Source organism: Tamandua tetradactyla, chromosome 7 (genome assembly GCF_023851605.1).
Source record: "Tamandua tetradactyla isolate mTamTet1 chromosome 7, mTamTet1.pri, whole genome shotgun sequence".
Classification (NCBI taxonomy): domain Eukaryota; kingdom Metazoa; phylum Chordata; class Mammalia; order Pilosa; family Myrmecophagidae; genus Tamandua; species Tamandua tetradactyla.
The window spans coordinates 92,343,243-92,369,679 of record NC_135333.1 but is presented as its reverse complement, the minus strand read 5'-3'; the positions used below and the strand labels follow the sequence as shown (position 1 = coordinate 92,369,679).

Below are 26,437 nucleotides of genomic sequence, written 5' to 3'. Positions count from 1 at the left end.
TGTGTAATCTCTGGGCTCTGTTTTTCTTTTCCTGCCCAGTAGGTGGCGCTCGTGGCGCTCGTCTGTCTTCGGGTCCCGAGTTTCGCAGTCGGCCCAGGAAACCGCGCACATGGAGGGGGGGTCGCCAGCCGCCACGACTTGGGGAAGTGCCAGTCCAAATTGCCCAGCTGGCCCGAGACACCAAGCATGGCGGGAGGGCCCCGCTATCCAACGTTCCCAGTTGGACCGGGAAGCCATGTGTGTGGAAGGGACCCCGGTCGCCAGCCGCCCCGGCCGGGAAATCGCGCGCCCCTCGGGTATCTCACCGCAGCGGATTCTCCCTGCCCGTTCAGCTGTTCCAGAATGGGGTACGCTGTCTTTTTAGTCTCTGTCGTGGCTCCAGGAGCTGTTTCGTATTGTTTCTGTTTCTTTAGTTGCTTTTCTGGAGGAGGAACTAAGACCCGTGCGTCTTACTAAGCTGCCATCTTCTCCGGAAGTCCAGAGGGAGTATTTTTAAAGGAGGAGAAGGAAAATGGAAAGAGAAAGAATTACTTGTCTTTCAAAGTTAATAGGTCATATATAAACAGAGATTACCTTGATTTTTAAAACCTTTAATTAAAAAAACTAGAACAACAGTTGGAATCTCTCAGAACTGACGTCCTAGAGTATAAAAATATTCATCAATTTAGGATGATTTAAGCTTCTTTGTGAATAAACATTTAATATATAAAATATGGAAAGGAAAAGAGGAATGGGGATTCTTTGGCTCTTTTTTGAGTGTTTCAAGGACAAATTACAAAGAATTTTTCAAAAGGTTCACACTATAGCTTAAAAAACAAAAACAAAAACAATACTCTGGAAAATCTCAGCCTTGGAGATATTCCAACAAGAATGTTCCTTGGCACTTCTGGGTGTTTTCAAAAGCTTGTTGCTCTTCCTCTCAGCACTTCTCAGCATTTTCAAAAGCTTGTTGTTCTACCTGATGGAATTGTTCAGCTAATTTCCTGATGGGAAGCTTTGCTATAGAGTAAGCAATGATTAAAAATGAAGAGGAAAGGCCAAAAGCTAATGTCCAGTTGCCTAAAGACTTCACAAACACAGTTGTACCATTCCAATCTTTATGTCTTTGTCCATGATATCTCTTCAAAACAAAATCCATCCTATTGTTAAAAGTCAAACTTAAATGTCACCATCTGTATAAAGCCTTCTCTGATCATGTCAACAAAAGCAATTTCTTTCTCCTCACTCCTATAATACTTATATTATTCATGACTATCCTCATATACTATCTTTATTGCCCCCCCCCCCCATTAAATTCTCTTGCAATCTGGGAGGAGGATGTTGAGACAGGGCTTGCATCTCAGGTATCTTTGCATTAACTCTCAGGACTTAGCACATCCTTAAGGATCTGAGGCCACTCTCAACTATAAAATGGTAATGATAAACCACCACCTTCACATATAGATCTGGTTACTATTGCTGCGTATGAAATCACCCCAAAACTTAGCAGTTTTTAAACAACCATTTTATTATGCTCATGATTTGTGGGTCAGGGATACAGGAAGGGTAATTCGTGTGGGTAATTCACATTTGGGACACTCATGCAGTTGTAGTAAGACATTGCTTGGGCTGCTATCATCTGAAGGCTCCAGAAGATTACATGTCTGGCCAACTACATGATTGGCAGTTGACCAGAGCACCAATCCGTGGCCTCTCGAGTATGGCAGTGTCAGGGAAGTCAGATTTCTTACATGGAAAATTGAGAGCACCAAGTGCTGGGGTTCCAACAACAGCAACAACTGACAGAAGTGTATTGCCTTTTGTGATCTTGTCTTTGAAGACCACAGCCTCACTTTTAATTACTGGATGTAGTCACAAGCCCACCCAGAATCAAGGGGGAGGGGATTAGATTCCAGCTCTTGATGGGCGATGGTAAGATCACATTGGAAAAGAGCACGAGATGGGAGATATTATTGTGACCAACTTTGGAAAAGGCAATCTGCCATATATAAATAATATAGCTGAAACACACAGGACCCTGGATATTTATGACCTCATCTACATGTATGTTTCTCTCCTTTTCATCAAACACCCTTTTGAACTTTGGCCTATTTAGTTCATGCCAGGCCTAAAACTTACCCAACAAGACCAGTTCAAGGTCTATAGCACAAAAGCTAGCATATAGATTGGGCAATTATTCTGGGAATTGCTTTAAGCTTGTCCATGTTACTAATTTGCTCCTCATCCTTACCTCTTTGTGTCTTTTCAGTCCTCTTACCAATTTGGTTCACCTTTGGGCAAGATGACTCTTTCTGTCATATTTTTCCTCACCATTTCTCTCAGCATATCCTGAAGACCTACTTCTCATTTCACTACTTTAAAGTGAGATGAAATACTTAAAACCTGAAGTATTTGAAGTATAATTATGACTTAAAGTACTTCTACAGCTCTTCACAATATCCAGAGATAAATATAAAGCAAGGGATCTTTGACAAATAGCAACAGTTTAGTCTTTGTAGCAGAATACTAATTTTAATTTTTCAGTGTCCACAGATCCTTTCAGAGATTATAGAATTATGATCTTAGCCTAAACCTCCTTAGGAGGTTTTTTTTTTTTTTTTTTTTAGAGTTAAGGGGAAAAAGAGAGAGAGAAGAAGGATCTATTTTTGCTAGGGCTAGGAGTAAATCACAATCAAAATACTCCAGGACTGTACTTGGTATATAGTAGATCATGAAATACTCTCTAAATAATTAAATATAATTAGCATTCACCTAGTGCTCACCAGATACCAGATAGAAACTAGTTGCTGGATGCAAAGCAGCATGAAGTGTCAGTCAACAAGCAAGTTGGGAAGACAGCATTTAGTCATAGCAGTTGACAATGATGACATAATTCAGTTCTTAATAAAGTCCAAAACTAGTGGAACAATAAAATATTGTATTCTTGAAAAAGACGGATGCAACTAACATTCTGGAAAGGCACCTTCTAGGTGCAAGTCATTTGATGCCCTTCTTTCCCTGAATCCTGGTAATAAGTGCTGTGGAAGAGAAACAGAGGGAACTGAGGAGAATGAGAAGGGCACAAAATGGCCAGAGCCATGTACTGTGCAAGTAAAACCAGAAAAAAAAAACTCAGGTTCATCCAACATTGATACCAATTCATTTTCCTCTGCTGTGATCTCTTCATGTCTTCAGGATAACAAGAGACCCTTTACTCTTCTTAAAGACTCTACTCAGCCTAATTGTCAATGCCATTACTAGATGATTCTGTGATGTTGATTGTACCTTTTCCAGGAAACTATTTGATGCCCAAACTGACCAGGGTTCAATTTTTCCATTGGCCACTGGAGGGCTCCCTACCGTAAGTTTTATAGACAACCACCAGGTAGGAAATACAAATTGGTTTCTAGGGTTCTCTGACGTTTGATTAATTCCAGCCCTTTGAGAGTTGGTGAGTGACGATGTCACTTTTAAAAATGAAGGATGAGTAACAGTTGGCCAGAACCATATTGAGACAACTTCAGGCAGAAACCAAGCAAGGATCTTTTCACAGTTTGTCTTGGAGCCCTGAGGCTAGGCTGCCCACACTTTGTTTCTTACCTCCTGAGCCCACATAACCCGTACACCATACTTCTGACCTACAGCATTGCGCCAGCACCCTCCTTTGAACACCACCAGCTTCTCACTGAGCAGAGGCCTGTGTACGGGGAAGGTTCACATTTGCTCACCTCGAAAGCCTTAGGAAGTTCTTTCAAACAGGGCCTCCCAGTTCTTTTCCATTGTGCTCTTTGAAAGTGGGAAACACTCATGAGGGGGTTCTAGTTTGCTCTCAGTCAAAATATATTCTCCACTCTACTTTCCCCTGCTGGCAGATGTGTCATGCTCTCTGGTACATGTGCATTTTAAAACACACAGAGGAAGAAAGACATGTGGAAGGGGTTGGAATATACTGGAATATAGGGGAGTACTTCATACCTCAGGAAGGTGAAATTTTTGAGTGAAGACCCTCTCAGAGCCCCCCCAAAAGACACCAACAAGAGTGACAGAATGGTATGGGGCTGATCACAGATACTTGAACTTTTTAATAATGATTTCAGATAATTGATCTTATGAGAAAGTTGTAAGGTCTTCTCACTAAAAAACTCTGCCAAAGTTTAAACAAGCATCATTTAATTAAAAAGTAATTCTGCAATGATTTTAAACAGGATATGGTGCTCTGTCAGAAGTCAGGAAAGGGTGATGTCCTTCATGATAAAAATTAGTTTAGATGCAAGAATAGTTACATACTTTCCTGTTGTGTCAAATCAGCAACAGTACACAAAAACGGAAAATGATATGTTCAATGTCAGGTTCAGTAACTATACTTTCAAGGCCAAGGATTCAATGTAAAGCATATATTCAAACTGACTAGCCAAATGCAAATAGTCTCTTCATTCAGAGCTTCTTGGTTTCCTTTATTTCCTAGTACCCTTATGAGTTGAAAACATTTTTTTTTTCAATTTAGAACTGGAGGAACAGAGGCACAGAGTACGCAAGCAATTGACTCGGGCTTTCCAAATTAGTAACTGGTGGTAAGGAAAGTAGCTCAGGTACTTTTTTGTTTTTGTTGTTCTTGTATACCTAAGATTAAGTAACTTGGTCTCACAGATATCGCAGATACTGTACTTTTATCTTCACTACCTCCAACATTAGCTTTAGATACAGGGGTCTTTCGGTAGACATCTGTATGGAGTTTCCTATATCAGCTAGTAGACTTTACAAAGATATGCCACATGTTTCTTTATTTCTGCTTTAATGTTAAGAATAGCAAAAGTCAGGGGAAAAGCCAAGAGCCAAAACCTGGGAGCAAACCCTACTGGCTCAGGTTTGTGTAGTATAGTCAAAAGTCGAGTAAATACCCACAAACTTATAAGCCTGGTGGCACTTTTCCACCCCAGTGGGCAAGAAATGAGCAGTAGTGTTTGTATAAGTACTTTGGTTCTAATGACCTCAAATTGCAAGCACCAATCTCTGCAGTGTTTGCCCTCTGAAGTTCACGGCCTGAAGTTCCACCCATGGCCTGGATTCTGGGATTCTGCATGGGTGGTATGTAGAGTTCAGCCTGGCTAGAGTTCATCTGCATAGATTACTCTCGCCAGGGTTGAACTCTATACACTGAACCTGACATTTAGCATATCATCATTCTCCGTTTTTGTGCATGTTGCTGATTTGACACAACAGGAAAGCATGTAACTCGTTCTTGCATCTAAACTAATTTTTATCATGATGATCCATCGTCATGGCTGTAGGTGGGGAGGTCTTTAAGATATGGGCTGCTAAGCACTGAGGCAATTGCCCCTGTACAACTCAGTATAATTATTTAATTGATTAGCAGAGGAAATGGTTATATAATATCTGGAGAGCTTAGCCTTACCCTAGGTTCCATTTAAGCTAATCAGCAGTCTTTCTGGAAAATGCCTATGTGGGTTTTTCTCTAAGTACAGTCAGCAAGTTCGAACAAAACCGTCCTATGCTGTCTGACACAACTATGTTTGGACTTCTACCCTGTGACACTGCATCACCAAGAGAGCCTTGGTGGTGCCCTGGGCCAAGTGAAGTCGGCTAAATGGTAAACGCATGCCTTTATGAAATAAAATAGAGACTGCTCAGATGGAAATGAATCGAAAAGAATTGGGTATTCCATCTTGAACTTGAAAGAAATTAAGCATGGAAAACTTGCACTTCTCCACCAACCGAAGAACAGAGTAGGGGAAAACAAATTTAAGAGCTAGAAGAGAAGGTGATAGGGGAATTTTCTCCGTACAAGGCATATGCAAATTTAGATAAGCAAGAGAATAACGTACTTGGGTGCATGGCGTGCTTTATCACAGCATGGTTGGACAGTTTGCTGGATTCAGAGACTGGAACAGCCTAGAGGTCTAGAGTGATATTTAAGGGCCTCTCAGAGAATGGTTTACAGGATCCAGGCCACAAGGTATAAAGGTCATGATCATTTCAAATATTTGTTCTTTTAGAGATGTATGTTAACTCTGAACCCAAGTTCTAAAACCTAGAGCAACGCACTTAGATTGGCAATGAGATTAAAATAAGGCAACAGGTAAGATAGGTTTGTAAATTATATTATGTCCTTCGCATTTCCATTAGAGGGCATTCTTGCTTCACAAATTCTTGCATTTTCCCGTCATCACAGAGCCTTTTCTTCTAAGGCAGGTCTGCATGATAGGTGGTCTGAACTGGCACACTGAATGCCAAGCAAGGTAAGAGAAGTCAAGAGGAAACAATATGGCATTTCTGTTTTCCTGCTTTCAAATCAGAAGTGCATGCCCAAGGTTAACAGAAAGCAGCTTGGGCCAAGACTGTTTTCCTGAGAATTTTTTCACTTCACAGACCTTGTACACAGTACTCCTATGGACTGCCAGAGCTTTTCCCCAGGGAAGCTGAAAGGGTAGACAGTTGATTTTTCAGAGAGATTGTGCAAATTCAGCCAAGTGAACAGGAAGGTGCCTTGAGTCCTAGACGGGGGCTTTTCCTCTCCACGTGCGCTCACTGGGGCCCCGGGTGTGGGGAAGGAAGCCAACAAGGCAAACTGAGCCCCCTCTTCAGCATCTCCCTACCACCAGGGTTTCCTCTCCAACCAGCTGCTGCCCAGTTCTGATCTTGTGGTCATATATACATTTGTGTACATATGCATGCATGTGTGTGTGTGTGTGTGTGTGTGTGTGTGTGTAGTTATATGCATGCACACATCCCTAAGTGAGTGATCAGAACTTGCATGTGATGTTGGAGCTGTTTCAGAGTGTTCAGAGTTCTGACTGTGATCCATGGGGAATGATATTGATAATGAAGTTCATACCTCTCCTGGCTGTGAATACCCTGATGAGGAGAGACACATATAAAAAGCTAGGGTTTCCGATGCATGGCCCAACACCCTGAGTGCAGTAAATATATTTCGAAGAGCACATGTGGGGTATAGATGAGGCTCAGCAAGGAGAAGAGAGTGCCCTGCTCTATGAGGTACAGGCAGCACTGGAGCCTGAAGACAGGGACTTGTCCAGCACTGTATCCTAAAGACAGCTAGCTCTGGGGAAGATCTGCCCTTAAGGCTATAGGAAAGCTCAGGGGGGTGAGTTCATAGGAACCTTTGAGCTCTCACTGGTCTCTCTCAGGTATTCATTTCAGATCTCTGTGTACCTCTCATGGGGTCCCCACAGACAGCAGCATGGAATAAGACAGCAGTGAGGATTCTTTATCAGGGCATCGGGTTAGGAAGCCAGGCTGAGAGAAGAGGGCTATGAACAAGGAATATCTTCACTTTGGCCCTGAGAGGATAGTAGCTAGCATTTTTATTTTGCCATCATAAAAGGTGTTTCATGTTGAATGGTTGTAGAAACTCATGTCAAGACAGTAATAGTAAGGTAGCTTTTATGAGACTCTTAAAGTACAATGCTGGCAAAGGACTGCTGAATCTTGGAAAAAATTAAATGACTAGACTTGTCCCTAATGGGCTTAAGTTAGAGACTCCGGATAAGAAGACAAAACCTCCAGGAAGAGAGAGGACAGGGCCTGAGAGGAGTACCGGTACCTTGGCAAGACCCTGATGCAAAAGAATAGCAATTACAGTCCCAGGAGGGGAAAGCCTAGTTCTCCCCCAGTGGCTTTAAAATCCTGGATTTACAGCGGAAGCTCCCAGCCCTGGCTTTCATTTTTGGGCTCTGCAGCAACAGAGCACCTTTGGCTCAAATCTCTCACTTTCTATTTTTAAAAAGCAAGTATTTAGAAGTACCCAGGAGCCTGTAATTTACCCAGTACTTGAAACAATCAAATCCACCTCAAGGTGTGAATGCAGCTCAGATCCTTTTGCACAGGTTTTGATGGTACTACCACAGCACTTAAGGTTTTCTTTTATGTGCAGTGTAATCACCATAGCGCCTTTTATATCTCACATAACGCAGTATAGAGGTAAGTGTGTTCACAGATTGAAAGCAGAGCCTACCTAACACTCAGTTCAGTTTATAAGCCTTCTAGCTTGCAAAACAGGGCTAGCTGGCCACTTTTAGAACCCCCTCAAACCTTTGGATTTGGAGCTCCAGATAGAAGTCCAATTTTTCTTGAGGTTCGATTTCTTTTAACGTTTGGCACCAATGTGACTTCCTGTTTCTAAGAAAAAGAAGTTTTAAAAAGTTCCATTAAAAGAACTCCTAAAGAGCCCTGGACATCAAGTGCTGTCACAAAACAATATTTTGATGAGTTAAGTGTAAATATATCAGAAACATATGGACTAAATATCCCTTGAAACACGCAGGGATTTGAAAAAGGAGGGGGAAAACCAGGCCAAGCACACTTCAGGGTTTCACCGAACTTAAAATTTTTGAAAAGTACTTTGAGGTGTTTGAAAAAGTCCAAACCTACAGTCCTGGCCCACCCGGGATGGCAGCTCACAGCCAAGCAGAACCCATTTCCCAAACTGGGGGGATATTTGCATAGGCAAAGAAACACAAGCTCATGGTGTGCCACTGCAACCCGGAACCGAGAAGCACGTGGGCCAAATCCAGAACAGGGCACATGCCTCATCTCTTTGCCCAAGTATTTCAGCTCTGAGAAGGAAGCCAAAAGTTGGCTGTACTTTTTTTGGGCTTGATTACAAAGCACAATTCCTTGTATATAATGCTGCAATAAAATGGATTGAGATTGAATGAGCACCAACTAAAGCCTCTACTCCAAATGTTAATTGAAACAATTGCTAGGAATGGAGAGATCCCTCCATTTGTATGTTCCTCTTTCTCCCTCTCTAATCCAGCTTTTGCCTTTGTCTTTTCTGCTCTTGGCTGAGACCAGAAGCAAAAACTCTCAAAATTACCTTCCAGGAAATATGTTCTAACAAGATTTCCAGCTCCATTAATAGAAGGCTAGAAGTTTGAATACGGTTCACAGATGCACCACAATTTTGAGGATTTTTGAAAGCCAGTAGCCTTTCTTGAATCACCCATTTGCTAAGGTTGACTTTGAGGCATGTGGATCATGCTGCAGAAAACAATTGCCTTGGAAAGGAAATAAGGGGCCCTAGGCAACATGTCAGCCTGAGAGAGTCAGTTTTTCCAGTAAACTAAAAAACCCCAGAGGAAGTAAAGATATCTTCCCTCTTTTTCCATCCTGTTTGCTTTTTTAGGTCATGGTATAAGCCTTCTCCCTTTGCTTCTCAAAGATTCCTTTTTTCAGCTGTATACTGTGCTACCTAAGTCCTGGCCATCCCCTTGTGGGTAAATAGGGAGATAAAAGACTGAGAATATTTCTGATTTCTGTATTGTGGATTGTTTTAGTTCAGGCTCTTTGTCACAAATAGGGCTCTAGCATCCCTCTTTAAGTCTTCTAGGGGAGTTCCAGCAGTAGGACTATTTGTTGGCAGGTAAGCTCAAATAATAGAAAAGCTGGAATTCAGAGGTTCTCACTCTTCCAGGGTCAGAATGCATTTGAACTAGCTTGAAAGAAGAGCACTCTAGTTGAAAGAGCGTTTGGCTGGGCATCAAAAGAGATGGGTGGAAGGCTTGGCTTGGCTTTTACCATGATTCCACATGGTAAAATTCCGCAGCTTCCCCATATTCCAAAAAGAATGCATTATCTGATGAACATCTATGAGGATAATGTGAAATGCTCCAAACTCCTTGAGGGTGAGTCTGTCAGATTAATAATAATAATAAACTGCATGATAGAAAACCTAAAATTGTGGTAAAATCAAGTATAGCATTGAGCATGTTAGGAAAATGACTTCATTCTTATCTCCTGGTAGCCTACCAACTACTAATAGTAATTAAATTATATGGTACTTGCCATATGACAGGTATTTTTAAGTGTTTTATATTTATTAACTTAGTTATAACAACACTAATAAGTAGGTGCTTTATTATTCTGATGGGGAAACCAAGGCACAGATAAGTAATTTGCTCCATCTGCAGGGCCCAGCTTTGAACCAAGGCAATAAACTCTGAAGACCATGTTCTTAACCTCTACAGGATTAGGAACTTTTATCGTCAGGCCAGACTATCCCAGTCTTACTTCTAAGTTCTTTGATCTTGAAAATATCCTCATGAATTTTTCCCCGTCCCATGTATTTTACAAGAAAATAATTATTTTTAAAGAAAGTAAACTAGATGCAAAAACATATCCCTGTGATTTGCCATCTCAGTATGTACTGCCAACGGAGGCTTCTTCAGGCAGATGTCCTATGTCTTTGTATGGAAAAACTCCTGTGTAGGTTGATATAAAAACCTATTTGCTTTTAAACGTTCACAATTTGCTTCAATTAAAAGCAAATCTCAGAAGTCTCTAAGAAAGCAGGTTCTGAAAGTGCATAGACGCCTCCTATAGTTGATATAGAAATCAATTCTGAGGAAAATCTCACGGTGAGTTCAACTTGGAGAACATATGAGGAGTCATAATGTCCAGTTTTATCAAGAGAATCTTGTTGCCCACTGGAAAGGTGAATGGGTTAAAGGGGCTTTCTTCAACAATAGATGTTTGCATCACAAAGCTGCTCCTTTCACCTTGAAAGCCCAACAGAGGCAGGAGGGCACACTTAAGATAGCTGGAGCATTGAGAGTATAAATTGATGCTTTGCATGTAGGTAGTGCTTACAAGTAGAAGAAAGGGGCCTGCCAAATTACACTAAAGCTTCAAAGTGCTGCACCAATCATATATCCCTGGAAGGCTATTTTGACTTAAGGAAAGATTGTGCTGAGTTATGTTTCTATGGAAATAAAGCAATTAGGTTAAATGGCAATTGAAAACTTTTTAGTGAAAAAGGTACTGACTAGCATTTCTTTTAATTTTTCACTAATTTAATATTACTGTTTCATTTAGCAATGAGAAAACAATGCATATTTATGCGCATGCTTGTTTCTAATTAAAAGTTCATTTTATTTTTAGAAAACTAGCACTGATTGAACTGGGTAGCAGAAAGTGAGATCCAGTTATATTGTCTAGGAAAGCTTACCAGGTTGACTTTTGCAGTTGTGTGTGAAACACCAGGATTCTGCTAGAAGCACCTATTTGAATTTCAGATAAAGCTTCTAGGACATTAACGTCTTCAGGCTAGCCCTAAAAACAGCATAGTGCTCCTTGTTGATTATGGTCCTACTTTTCAAGCCTGAAAACAGGCTTAGGAAAATGGTCTTCAGCCTTCAGCATTCTCTTCCCAAGTATATGGCTCTTTTGTACCTCATTAGCTAGTGCTCCCTTTACCTCTTTTAGAATGATGGGTAGGAGATCGCTGCTCTTCAAACAATCCCCCTGGGTATCTTGCTGAAGTGCAGGTTCTGAGCCCATTAGTCTAAGGTGGGGCTCTAGACTGCATTTAAGTTCCCAAGTGAGGTCCAGACTTTTGGTTCATGGATCATCTTTTCAGTAGCAAGAAGAGCATGACCGATTTTTTTTTTGTTGTTATTTTTTTGGTGGGAGAATGGTGAGGGAAAAATGGCATTTGCCTGAGTTTCCCTCCTCTTTTCAAATGTTCATAAATAAAGGTGAAGTAAAAAGCAAACAAACAGCTTTTCTGAATCCTTAAGCATCCACTAAATTAAAGCAGTCTGTCGATCCAAGCAACCAGGAAAAGGATCCTAATAGAACTAGAGCTTAGATGTTATGGTCACTGATTAAGGTATAATTGGCTTTCACACTTGTTTAGTAAGTGATGATAATCAAAGTTACTGAGGACATTTGCAACACTGAGCTCAGAGGCTTTCTTAATATTTCTCTTCCTACCTCATCATGAATTGTGTTAGTTCCCCTCTCCCCAAGTCTAACAAACATATATTTCAGGAAATCAGTGCATAGAATAGGTGACCCCCTTTGTACTTAGAGCCCATCATTTCCCATCTCTGTCCTCACATACAGAGTGATATTGCTTTAGTTCTGCCCAGTGAACACTTACTAGTTCACTCTGATCCAATTACATTAGTCCTTTTTATCCCTTAGCAAATTCAGGTGTTTAAGTAAAGGGCAAGGTACATTTTGACTAGCATCTCTCAATTTATTCCAAGATGCACTGGGGAAACGTCTACTCAGTTTTGGCATCCTCACCTATTTCTCTCATTTTAAATTTCATGTTCCCTCTTTCCTTTCAATAAAAAGAACTGAAAGCATGAATAAATGATCTATTCAAGTGAATATATTATTTAGTGAGGTGACAGGCTGACTATATTTCATACCTGATGACTCAGGAGTAGAGCAATTGGGTCTTGATGAAGCAAAAGGCAAACCTTCCCTGAAATTCCAAGCTCTAAGGTATACTGATAGCTTACCTCCTCACTTTTTGACAAAGGGTCAAGGGACATTAAGACTCTAGGAATGAGGAAGGGGAAAAAGAGGCTGAGAGAGATGAAGTCCTGGACACTGGCAGTGGGCTGGAAGGCTGAGCTCAGGGAGAACTAGGGCAATTCACAGTGAAGAAAAAGCTGGTTTGGATGATGGAGAATATGACGTGGAAAGTGACAAGGGAAGGGAAGTGGGAGAAGTGATAAGAAGGCAGCACTACAACTTATCCCTCAAATAGAACTGAATTCAAATATACACTTTTTGGCCAAAGGTTGATTACTTAAAGAGATAAATCTTTACTGCTACTGAGGCCTCAGTTCAACAATGAACTTTCTAGTAAGAAAGGAGTTTAGACTAGTAGGCGTTCCTTAAGAACTTCTGGAGTGTAAAAGAGAAAAGCGTTTCTCAAGGGTGGCAAAAAACCTGACCTGCTCAGGGCCTGGAAAAAAAGAACAGAGTGAGGGCGAAAGAGGGAGGGAGGCCACTGTCTTTGAAATCTGGTTCCTGCTCAAAGTTTTTGCAGGGATTTGGACTTAGAGTAGGTGCCATACTTTCCCACACTTACTGTTTGTTTTCTAAACTCTGACTCCATAGAAGACACTAATGTGGCTGAGCTCTGAAAGCTAATGCATAAAAGGGAGGTCTATTCCCTTAAAATTCCAAGTTCTCTTTCTGGGACGGGTTGAGAGCATATTGGCAAATCAGGAAAATAGGGGAGATGTTTATACCCAGGCTGCTCTGAAAATAAACCATTGTTTTAGGCCCTTTCATAAGTTTTAGAAATAGAAAACATCTTAGAGGCCATAGGGTTTGATGCTCTTATTTTATAGGAGGGAGAGGGAGGGCTTTTATGGTCACATAGCTGGTCAGTGATTAAAACTTGGTTTTGATTCAATTGTTTTTTTTTTTAAATTCTTGTCATAATATTCTGTTTGTTATACTTTAAAATATATCAGCTTTGTTTCAGTAATATTTTTTGAAGTGTAGGATGAGGTCTCCTCTCAAACAAGAACAGGGTTAAAGTAAGGAGCTCCATATAAAGGATGCTTCTGGGAATTAACGTTGCTCTTCAAATAGCGACGGTTTTAGGGGTTCTTTAGGGGTCTCTGCAACGTTCAGCACTCCATGATCTGCCTCAGAAAAAGTGCTAGAGAAAGAACCAAGGCATTCTTCCTAGTTGCTTCAACTCCCTGTGCTTATGACATTCCCACCAATCACTTCTGACTTTACAGGTTAGGGTTTGGGTGTTTGTTATTTGTTTGAACTTTCATCCTCAGTTGGTTACCTATGAAAGATTCTGTGGCAATTACCCCCGGTCCATTAGGGGAGAGCTGATCAATTATAGGCATGCTATCTTCTGCACTGAGCAATAAGGCTCACGGGAGCCCAGCAAGTGCTGAAACTTTGAGGTCGCTTTGCTGTTTCCCCTCCAGCAGAGTCCATCTGGAGCCTCTCCAAGCAGGGCTGGAAACTGAAGGACAACTTGGCTGTTGGGATTCTGGGCTTGAACCTGCCTCGGCCTGGGGGTGGCTAAGATGACCTCACACATCTTTTCCATCTCCAGTTTCTGTGAACCATTGTTCTTGGGAACAGATGATTTAATAGGTTACTACATATTTGTGTTTTCCCCACTCTGCTGTTCCTAGTATTTGTTGTATTTTACTTGGTTACCTTGGGAAGAACAAATACATTATGTAAGTCTAGACATGCTCAGAGGTCAGAATCTGCAAAGGGCAGTGTTTGAAGGGATGTGGTCAAGAAAGACAGAGAAGGTGGTGAATGGAAAATCTACAAGTACTTTCTAGATGTTTCCAGAACAGAGTTTGAGGGAAAGTACCAGGATGTGATGTCTTCTGGTACAGTGGAAAGAATACAATTATGGAGATGGAAGACCTAGTCTGAACTGTGACTTACTGGCTTTTGATGATCTCACCTCTCAATGAACTCAATAATACTTTTTATGCCTATTTCAAGAGGCTGGTTTGAAGGTCATATGAGAGAATTATGTGTCTATGTATTACAAATGGGAAACGATATGAAAATAGGGATATTATTGTTTAATGAAGTGATTGTCATACTGAGAGCTTAACAGAAGAGTTCTGTGTACAAAGAGCTATGCCTAAACAGCTTTGTTTTCAGAAAGAAATTTTGGAGGAAAACAGGGAATTAAGGTTAATCAATACACAGAAAGAAAGCATAACAAAACCTCAAAAGTTCTAGTCTTCTCTGTGAAACTAGTTCACTCAGCATGTAAGCCATGGGATATTGATATTAACCACTGATCTTTTCCTTATAATGAATGACCCCTAAAAATTTTTCAGATGATTAACTCTAAACAGTTTAATGTTCAAAGAAGTAGTCTTTAGTCGTAAAATCCAGTGGAGGTTTTTCTGAGCTGCTTCTGGGTACAAGACCATGACCTGGACTTACAAGGAAAAAACATTAATAAAGTATGCATCGTGTGTCAAGAACTGCAATTTAAAGGGCAGAAATGAGTTCACAAATATATCCAGTATTTTCCAGGGGTTAAACAGCATCAAAATGATTCTCATAAAAAAGCTTTACTCTCAAATTATACATGATTATCTCTCTTGGCACCAGGAGTTGTCTTATGAGTGGCCCACTCGTTAATCACTGGCTACCACATTGCAAATAATGTTTTTCCGTCTCTCCTTTTCTAGTTCATTGTCTTGGTTCTTCCTGACTTTATCAACATCCTCTAAAGCTCTTGCCACTGCTCTCCCTCAGAGTACAACTATTGCCCATAAGTGTCCCTACTGACACTCCTACAGCATAAGTAACTTTAAATACACAAGTCAGACAGATGCATAAATAAAGTGCCGTAGGTGCTTCTGGTAGGGACCTATCAATTCTGGTCAGCTAAGAGAAAAGTGGAAGGGTCACAGAAGGCTCTCTCTGAAAGAACTGATTTATTTCAACATGAAGGGTAACTAGGATGTCAACAGGTAGAGAGGGGGAGGTCATCCCAGTATATTGGAAGTATAAGGGCAAAAGCATAGAGATGTAAGAGTTGATAACATATTCTAGAATATAAAGTAGGGATTTCTTTCAAAAGCCACTGACACTTTTCCACTCTTCTACCTTCCTACAATATAATGAGAGGTGGAATTGATGCTATTTCCCTTTGTAATTAGATAAGAAAACAGGATTTGAATTACAAATCCTGGGATGGGGATGAGGGTTGCTGAGAGTAATAGAGCAGATTAGCAAAAAGCCTGAACCTAATCTCTAAGGATTCAGAAACCATAACTATAGTCAAGCAAAAATCATCTGGTAATAACAGAAATGAACTAAGTTCAGCATCTGAGGCTTTGAACTGAAAACTCCCTTCACTGTGATCCAAACATATCTTGCATAGTAATTAGTACAATTGTTAAATTTCATTCTAAATTCCACTAAATTTTCCAAAAAGTTGAATAGTTTTGACTGGAGGTTTTGATTAACCCCACAGAAAACATTCCAGGTTTATTCTAAGGCATAACGATTTGTGTTGAGACCCATGGTCCTGCACATTCATAGCCTTTATCCAATGTAAAGGAATGCAAATTTTTGGGCACCATCAACTATCTTAGTAGGAAAATTCAAAAGTAATCTTTTCACATTAAGAATAAAATTGCTTCCTTTTTTTGAAACATAGATATCTACACAGATATCTGCTTCTTCCCATCCCCCCAAACTACCCAAAAGGAGCATGCATTTTGCTTTGTACATTGCCAACCATTCCAGGATACTTTTCTAGGTTAGGTTTTTTCTCTCTGACTCTTGCTTGTTAGTTTGTATGATATCAGTGTTCTCTATATTAACTTGTAAGCTCTTGGAGGGTAGAGACTAGCATGGCACTGTTGGAAAATTGTGAATTAATGCTTTTAAATGATGCTAATCATGATGTTGTCTTATATTCTGCATCATCCACTTTGATTAGTCAGTATTGAAAAATGCACCTTTTGAAGTAGCAGAGGATTTGAAGATCTCCTATAAATTTCAGAGACAGTCAGACTTCTGCTCATTTATCCCCAGAGACTTTCTTATTGCCACTAAGCCAGGCATCTGGTCAAATAAAGGAGTTCTGCATACACTGAAAATCAGTGGGTAGAAGAACGGGCTCTGTGGATACATTGAGAACCAACTATTCTACCAGCAAAATCATCCCAATTTCGTCCTCTATCAGTCTTGAAATCTCTAACCCTCCTTGGGCATCTCTACAAGACCTGCACATTCCCTGAAACACAATGCAGGGCAAAAAAAGGATAATAATAAAAATGGTGTTGATTGAGGGTCTGCCCTAAATGTTTTCCAGAGAGATGACATTTACTTACCAAAGTGACTCAATGAGCCCTATGTTAAAGTTGAACAATTAAGTGGATTTCTCAAGGTCACATGGCAAGAATATAGCAGGGCTGGGATTCAAACCCAGATCTGTTGGCTCTCAAATCCATGCTCTTCAGCCTGACACTCTAAGTCTCCTCCATTCAAACAACAAGACTGATCTGTGACTAGGGAGGACTGAGTCAAGGATTTGTCACTGTTGATACTGGGCCTGCTGTTATTCTATCTTCTTTCTAATAACCTGAATGAGAAATATAAATATTAACTCAGAAGGCTACTTGATGATACTATGTTAAGATATTGATCAACATATCTTGGAAGATTGTTTTTAAAACAAGATAAATTCATGGCTTGTAATGGAATTGTGGTCAATAGAGAAAATATAGGGTTTAATCCAAGCCATAAAGTACAAAATAGTTCTTAATTTTTTTGTGTCTAATTAACACAAGCTAATCTGAAAATGATTTGGAAAGCAAAATATATATTGTATTGCCTTTTTAAAAAAGAAAAGGGAAAGCAAAAGAATAAGAGGGGCTACGGCTCAGGATGTAACAGAGACTTGGAAAATAACATTTTTTTATGTACTTGGAAATGAAATTTTAATAACATATTACTAAATTTTTAGTAACACATTTTAAGGAACATATAAGCCCACATTTGATTTGGCTTAAAGAAAAGATAGAAAAATTACAATTGATGTAGGGGAAAACTAACAATAGATGGAAGAACTTGAAAATAGGAATTATGGATAAAGTTTGATGGCATTTGAGATTTTCAGTTTTGAGGTAGGATCAAGAGTAGCACTCACTGTATACCTCCTATCATTCTAAAAATTATAAAGTTTTTAAGGAATACATTTATAAATTTTTTCTGGCTTCTCGTTTTATAGAGAGCAGACAGATCTGTTTGAGTGTCAGGTTTATCTCATATTAGGGAATGACTTTTTCTTTCCTGAAAAAGGTATGTAAATCAAGAGTTTTTAACAAAATCAGACTATGAGCTATAGAGAGGAGGATTGCATTAATATATTCAACTCTGAAAGAAATTAAATCTCCAAATTATTCTTTTCAATGGCACTGTGAACAAACCACAAGTTTCCCCTAGTCTCACCCCTACACTTCCAAAAAACCTCTGTGAGTCACTATGAGCTGTGACTGACATTATAAATTTTTCTAAAGCAATTGAAATGGAACAAAACCAGATCATCAAAATATTCTCCAAATCCACCCTGACCTGACCTGATATTTCACTTGGTTTGAATCCCTGCTGTAAAAAAAAAAAAGAGTCATACTTTAATGCACCAGAGAGTTCTGCTATTTCAAAAAGTGACCCTATGGTGGGTGCTATAGAAAAACAAAGAATTTTCTGAAATGATCTATTTATTTTGAAAACCTTGATTTTTGGAGTCTGATTTGCTTAAATTCCTATATACAGAATTTAATGATAATGTGGTAAGATAGATACAGATAAAACTGGTTTAGTCGACAGCTCCCACAACGGCATCAATAAGACAACCTTGCTGTTTCTTTTAAATCAACAATTAATTGAACAAATTGGGTGCTGCATGGTATGACTTAGCATCTTTTACAGAGATAGGAGGCTGGAGAAGTTGAAATCTTGAACTTCCAGACTTAGAAATTTTAGGAACTTCAAGAGGCCAAAATCGGCCCATTCATTTTTTTTTATAGCTCTGCCTCAGCATCCATCATGGTTATGCTTGTAAAGATATGAGTGCTTGCTCCTTCCCGGTTACCACAGGAAAACTGGGCAGCTCTTCCGGAGAGAACTTTGGCCAAGGAGTGAATGCCGCGATTGGTTTCCATTTATCCCACCACTGAGATGCTTCTGAATACTTCACAGAATTCATTCCCTCAAGCTTGAGTTTCTTGACTCCCAGAGAACTAAAATACTGCATGCATTTCTCCTGATAAAAATAAGCAGCACCCTCCATGCCACAGTTAATTGGTCTTGGTCTCTGTTGCTTCCCGTTTTGTTTTTTGGTTGGGTTCTGGGGAATTAGTAATTCAATCTTCAAGTTTTCAGCTCTACTTAGAGATCAGTATAAATAAATCCTCAAACAACAATAAAAGGGTGTGTGTTAGGTGGGGAATGGTGGTGGTGACTCAAGGACAGATAAGTGTAACTTCTCCCCCTAAGGTGTGAAAACTTGTTCCCTTATCCCCTAAAGGGGGATGTATAAAAAGTCACTAGTAAAGTGTGTCCCTCCCCCTCCCCCACCTCTAGCCATTTCATTCCTTCTACTTACTGGTCTAATTTATAGGTCTGGATCCTTGAGGAACTGATTGGAGTTTTGGGAGAGCTTAGTTACTGAGGTGCTGGTAAGGCAAGAAATATAAGACTGGGTTAAGAAATGGAGTGCAAGAATTTTCCTGACCCTGAAAAATAAGTGGGGAGTGGGGGAAACATATTTTATAAAACAGAAGGGCAGATACATGTCAAATTTTACTGCCAGATAAATGATATTCAAATTATTTATGACAAAGAGACCTTTGGTACAAAACTAGCTGTCTGATCTTGGGCAAATTATTTAACCTCTCCCATCATATGTTTCCATAATAAAATCAGTTAGAAATTATCCTTTCCTGATAGTGTTGTTTTGTTGGTTAAATGAAAATATGGCAATTGTCTGATGTAGAGCCTGAGCATAATAGAGTCAGAAAATATTAGTTCTCTTTGTTTTCATGAACTTAAACATTAAAACGGACACATATAACAATTCTATCACCCACTGTTGAGTATCACTGAGTGCCTATTAAATACAAAAATTTATATCCTCTGTATTCTATATATATATTGTCTAATTTGGTCCTGTGAAAATCTTGTCAGGAAGATGTTATCATCCCCTTTTCACAGATGAGTTCATTGGGACAAAGAGAAGGTAAGTAACATGCCTAAATTTTCACAGCTAGTAAATGAAAGAACCAAGCTTTGGATGAATTACCATGACACAAAAAATATTGTAGTCTTTTCTTCTTAAGTCTGCAAACCAAGCATGCACAATTCCCTCTGGGAAAAGATGTATAGCTTTACTTTTTTATCAAACAGAAAGAGTATTTTCTAAGTGATCAAGAAGATTGATTTTTTTCTGAGTTACTTCAAGAAACCTTGAGTTATCTGGGTAAGCTAGAAAACATCTGATCATTTCTCTATAATGATGGTTAACATGACACTACATTTTAGTTTTGCCTGATTTTGAATTATGTATTATGTATCTCACATAGTATATATTATTTTGCATCTGGCTTTTTATTCCTTGATAGCAATATATTTGTGAAGTTTATTTGTATTATGTTTGTAACTTAGTTCATTGTTTTCAATGATTTCCCTGGAATGAATCTATAATAACTGGGCTTTGGGACTATTCTCAATTTGGGGCTAATAATGTTGTAATGGACATTCTTTTATCTTTCTTTCATGCTTGTTTTAGTTTCCTGGGAGACTTAAGCAAATACCATGCTATGGTTTAGCATATCAAATAGTAATATATTTGCTCACAGCTTTGAAGCTAAGAGAAAGTCCAAATCAAGGTACCCTGAAGGTGATGCTTTCTCCCCCAAAACAGTGTTTTGAGGTTGGCTGCTGGTGCTCTTTGGTTCTTAGCTAATTACATGGCAAGGCATATGGCAGCCTCTCCCAGTCTCTCTCTTCTCTTCTAGTTCTGCTGATTTCAGCTTCTGACTGCTTCCTGTGGCTTTCTCTCTGTGTGTCTGAATTTCATTCTACTTATGAAGGACCCAGTAATAGGATTAAGACCCATCCTTCCTGGGCCAGGCCACACCTTACCTGAAGTAACCTCTTCAAAGTATTGTAGTTAAAATTGGTTTACACCCACAAGAACAGATTAAATTTAAGAATATGTTTTTCTGGGGTGTATACAGCTTCAAACCACCACAGTGCTCATGTGCTTACATTTTCGTTGGAGTGGAATTGCCAGATTAAAGCATAGTGTGCATTCAGTTTAGTAGACATCACCAGTTTTCAGTGTGGTTGTACCATTTCACACTTGACTAGCAATGAATTCCAGTTCTACATTCTCTTCAAACACTTCTTATTGTAAACCTTTTTCATTTTAGTCATTCTGACAAATGTGTAGGTATTTCATTGTGGCTTCAATTTGTATGCCCCTTATAACAATAAAGTTGGTTGTCTTTTCCTACTTTATTGACCATTTAGATATCATCTATTGTGAAGTGTACTTTTGGTCATTCTTCTATCAAATGGACTAACTTCTTATTGTTTTGTAGAACTTCTCTATATATTCCAGACTGTGAGCCCTTTGTCAGTTTTAAGGGTTGCAAAGATCTTCTCCCTCCCTATGGCTTGTCTTTTCTGGTTTTCTTTTTTTGGTGTCTAACAAAAGGAAGGTACTTGTAAAAATGTATTATATCCAACTTGCTAATCTTTTTCTTCATAGATAATGCTTTCTATATTTTGATTAAGAAATGTTTCCATCTAGCTGCTGCAGAATATAGGAGGCTAGAAGGAATACATATCTTTTTATCATCACAATCAACTTTTTTTTCTTTTTTGTGAAAAATGACATATACAAAATAGTGATAAATTCCAAAGCACAGCACAACAATTAGTTGTAGAGCAATTTTCAAAGTTTGGTTACAATTTCACAATTTTAGGTTTTTACTTCTAGCTGCTCTGAGATACTGGAGACTAAAAGAAATATCAATATATAACGATTCAGCAATCATACGCGTTTATTAACCCCTACCTTCTCTGTATATCTCCACTGTCACCTTTGATCTTTCTTCCACTCTTCAGGGGTATTTGGGCTATGGTCATTCTAACTTTTTCATGTTAGAAGGGGCTGTCAGTGATATAGGGTAGGGAGATGGAACTAGCTAATGTTCTGGAGAGGCTGATTCTTCTGCATTTCATGACTTTATCTGGTCCAGGGACTCTTCTGGAGGTTGTAGGTTTCTGGAAAGTTACCCTAGTGCTTGGAACCTTTATAGAATCTTATATATTGCCCTAGCTGTTCCTTAGGATTGGCTGGAATGGTTTTGGTTGGGGGATGGCAAATTATGATAGGTAGCAATGTCTAACTAAACCTTGCATAACAGTGACCTCCAGAGTAGCTTCTTGACTCTATCTGAACTTTCTCAGCCACTGATACCTTATTAGTTACACTTCTTTTCCCCCTTTTGGTCAGGATGGCATTGTTGATCCCATGGTACAAGGGCCAAACTCATTCCTGGGAGCCATCTCTCATGCCACAAGGGAGACTTTCACCCCTGAATGCCATGTCCCACTTACTGGGGAGGGCAATGATTTCACTTGCAGAGTTGGGCTATACGTCCCACTAATATGCTTTTAAAAAAATTGTTTATTTTTTTATTAGAGAAGTTGAGATTTACAGAAAGATCCTATAATATCTTTTTAGGTCTTTTCTCTTCCCTTATTAGAAACTGTCCAGGATCACATTTTTCATTTAATTGCCATTGTCTCTTTAATCATAATTTCTTTTCTCTTGTTTATTTTTAAATTATGGGACCATTGTAAATTTTTATTTACAGACTGAATTTCTTTAATAGTTATATTATTCACATTTCTTATTCCTTCTTTCATTTTTGCTAGTTGTATTTTTCTACATATACAATATAAACTTTACAGTCTCACCCCCTCCCAAGCTTACCATTCAGTGGTATTGCACACATTCACAGGGGTGCAGGACCCTCACCGCCACCCACTGTGAAAACCTTCCCCTCTCCCCAAACAGACACCCCACACTCAATATACATCAATTCCTCATTCCTCCTGGACTTTGCCCCTAACAACCTGTACTCTATTTTCCGTGTCTATGAGCTCTCATTTTCTCTGATATTTTCTTTGTAGTTACCATGTGGCTTAAATTTAACATCCTAAATCTGTTACTATTTCTTTTGTTTTGATACCAACTTAACTTCAACAGTATTTACAAACTAAGTTCTTATACTTCTCCTTTCTACCTTCTTTATGTAGTTTTGTCGCACATTAAATATCGATACAATATGAGTCCAAAACCACGATATATCATTACTTTTTCTTTTCTTTTTTTTGTGTGTGGGCAAGCATTGGGAATTGAAACAGGGTCTCCAGCATGGCAGGCGAGAACTCTGCCACTGAGCCACCAGGGCCCAGCCGATATATCATTACATTTTGTGCATATACATTTTTTTTCCTGAAAATCCATTTATTTTGGTACAAAAAAATAAATAAACTCCAGTCTGTAAAGAGGGTTTTCATTTTACTGTACAGCAAAGTTAGAGAATAGAAACACCAAGGATATCATATATGCTTTAAAAAAAGAGTTATTATTTGGATTCAAACAAATATCAGTGGAGAAGTAACTAATTATCTCACACTCCTGATTTTCCATAATTTTAATAAGTCATCACCGGGAATGCTAGTGGTTGAGATGTCACATAGTTATGTCAAAATCTGGTAAAGGTGGTGAAATCAGCCATCTGAATCAAGCTAAACTATAAAAATGACATTTTATTACCCTTATTCTCTTGTAGCTGGGATAGGAGGGTTCAACTTTATATCTCTCATGGGCCAGTGGCAGGGCAAAACTTGCATTACTATACTATTATTACTTGTGTTTAGCATTGCAAAAGAAGCCATCAAATTTTGGCTTGTTTGACATTTCTTAGAAAGCAGCAAGCTAAGAGGCACACTGATGATCTAGATTTTTCTTAGGTGGAAAACGTACAATAGAGTTTAGCTGATTTGCTATTAACTTTAAAATAACCATGTTCGTGCTGGTCAGTGAGTTCAGTCAGATGATTCGGTTACCATACCCAAATTTTTAAATGGCATAATGTGAACTGAGATCTCATTGTAAGGTCATGGCCTCAACTCCATCAGCTGTGGTTGTCTTCTCTGATTTTAATGCCTATCAGTCCTTCCCAGCTGTAGCAGCCACTGCTTGATAAAACTTTGCCACAAATTCTGGTTCACTGACCTCCAGTTGCTTGACAAATTCATCACGCTCCTCCACAGCCCAACCTCAAAACCACTGATCCCAAAGACATAGCTGGCACTCAAAGATACAAGGTGGTTGGTTTGCCCCAGACGTACTAAGATGCTCCAGACCATCCAGCAGTGGCTGTAATTTTCCTGGCACTGCCTTGGCTACCAAGTCCCATAGGAAACGTTCACACTTGGGACCTGACCAACTGACAAACCAGTGCAGAATACACTTCCTTTCCTGGGAAGTGATGTAAGACATTGGGGGAGGCTAAGTGTTAGTGATACTGTCTGGTACTGAGGGTAAGGGAGAAGGCAAGGATAGCAGCAGTAAATAGGAAGATGATTCCAGTGGCATCCTCCTGTCTCCTCTCAGAGGACACCGGGAGACCATCACAAGAGTCCTTAGACTCCAACTACCACTGCCACTTCCATGTTTTCTGAAACCCTAAGTAGATCTTCATATACTTTTTAGAGTCTGTAGGGAGTAAAACGTGGCATTAAAAATGAAAAATACAGGAGCACCGACATTTCTGTGTATCCGCATTATTACTGATGCTGAAGATCTTTATTTCTTCATAAAGCTTTGATCTATTGTCCATGTCCTTTCCTTTCAACCTTCAGAACTCATTTATCACCTCTTGTAGTGCCAGTCTAGTGGCGATGAACCCCATCAGATTTTGTTTATCTGGGGTTGTCTTAATCTCTCTCTTTTATGAAACACAGTTTTGTTGGCTATAGAATTCTTGGGTGGCAAATTTTGCTTTCAGACCTTTAAATATGTCATCCCACTGCCATCTTGCCTCCATGGCTCCTGATGAAAAATTGTCTCCTTTGTAAGTGAATGTGCTCCCTATGGAACCAGGACCAGGAATCTTTACTGGGAGTGCAGATTTGCTCTGTAATTAGCTATTGAGAGGTTGGGGAAGAGGCTAGCAAGTGCACCATGAGTTCCTAGTATGTTTAATATGAATTTTTCTTGAATAAACACTCATCCTGTTACTCTAATCTTTTAACTGTTTTGTGGAGCTTTGAGGATAATGTTTCTAGTAGTTCTTGCTGGTTGTTCAAAGTTTCTGGGGTGATGGAGCCCTGGAGCTTTTCATCCCATGAGGACTTGATTGGGTCAGTGTATACAAATGGATTTTCAAATGTTAAACCAACTTAATATTTCTGGTCTAAACCCAAATTGGTTATAATATATTAACCTTTTTATATATTACTTAGTGTGGCTTCCTTTCATAATATGTAAAATTTATGCTTCTATGTTCATGAGTCAAATTTTACCTGTAATTTTTCTTTCTCATATCTCCTTGCCAGGTTTTATTGTCAAAGTTATGCTGGCCTTATAAAATATACTGATAAGTTTTTCCGCCTCTTCTGGTCTCTGGCAGAGTTTGTGTAGAAAAAGAAGTGGCATCATTCCTTCCTGTTTGTACAAATTCATTGGCAAACTCTCTTGGCCTGTGTTTCCTTTGAGTGAAGATTTTTGTTTACAGATTTAATTTCTTTAATAGTTATAATATTATTCACATTCCTTATTCCTTCTTTCATTTTTGCTAGTTGTATTTTCTACATAAATTTTAAATGAATTTGTTCATGTAAATTTCCAAACTCATTTTCATCAGGTTATTCGTAATTATTTGACTATGTAATTTATAATCCTACTGGGAAACTTTTGAGGATAAGAGAGAGCACTAAAAATAATTAACTTTATGTAATTTTTGAAATATTTATTTATAGAACTAAAGTTGATTTTTATTATTTGGGGACACCTATAAAATAGTTTTATTGAAAATTTGTTTTTAAATATAAGATCATTTATAGAAAGTAAAGGAGCATATCTATTTCCAGTAACACCAAAAAACTTCTTCATATTGAATACTTAACTATTATAAAATAACCTAATTAAATATTTATTATTAGTACATACTCATGCCATTTAATTCATTTGTTAACTGTATCTGTCACTGATGTTCTGTGTCATTGATATCTTTCTGAGGATATACTTTACTAATATGGTCTTATTATTTTTAATTTTTCTTCAAAGTTGAATTTTTTTTTTCTAAATTTGAAATTGTTGACACAATTCACTATAACACCAAGTAGCTGGCAAGAGCAGTATCTGCTGACTCTTCACCTACCACCATCAGGACCAGGTAGGAACAGCTGGTGCTAGCTTTTCCTGTTTAGTGCACTTAGTTTAATCAATGAGTATCTGGCCTTTAGCCTATGAAGGGAAATGTTAGTTATCTGATGGTTTGGTTAGGGTTAGGAAAAGAAGATGCATTATCATCCATTACATTCAGTTTTAAAGTGAAAATTCTTCATTGAATATACATCTCACATCCTATTAGAAAAGGCCACAGCAGAAGTTGGAAGTAAAGGGAGGTTTATCCAATGCACTCTGACTTAATTTACTGCAAGTATTAATAATATTTTGTTGCAAAAGTAAAAATCAGGTGAAATGCCAAAACAGTTGGAATACAAGAACAAAAGGTGTAAATTGAGAAATCCTTCTCCACCAAAAGGGGGAAGAGTGAAAGGAGACAAAGTGTCAATGGCTGAGATTCCAAACAGAATCGAGAGGTTATACTGGAGGTTATTCTTATGCATCAAGTAGATATCATCTTGTTATTCAAGGTGGAATGGAGAGACTGGAGGGAACTGCCTGAAAATGTAGAGCTGTGTTCCAGTAACCATGTTTCTTGAGGATGATTGAATGATACAGCTGTCACAGTGTGACTGTGTGATTGTGAAAACCTTGTGTCTGATGCTCCTTTTATCTACCTTGTCAACAAAGGAGTAGAACATATGGAAT

At 38.9% G+C, this 26,437-nt stretch overlaps 1 long non-coding RNA gene and 1 pseudogene across 1 annotated transcript in view; one reads left to right on the top strand and one right to left on the bottom strand.

Moving 5' to 3' along the window:
- The window catches only part of LOC143689865 (uncharacterized), a 143,866-nt gene that overhangs the window by 23,100 nt on the left and 94,329 nt on the right, over positions 1 to 26,437 (top strand). The gene's annotated exons all lie outside the window — the stretch shown is intronic.
- Positions 23,488 to 23,974, bottom strand: LOC143689863 (uncharacterized protein C14orf119 homolog; annotated as a pseudogene).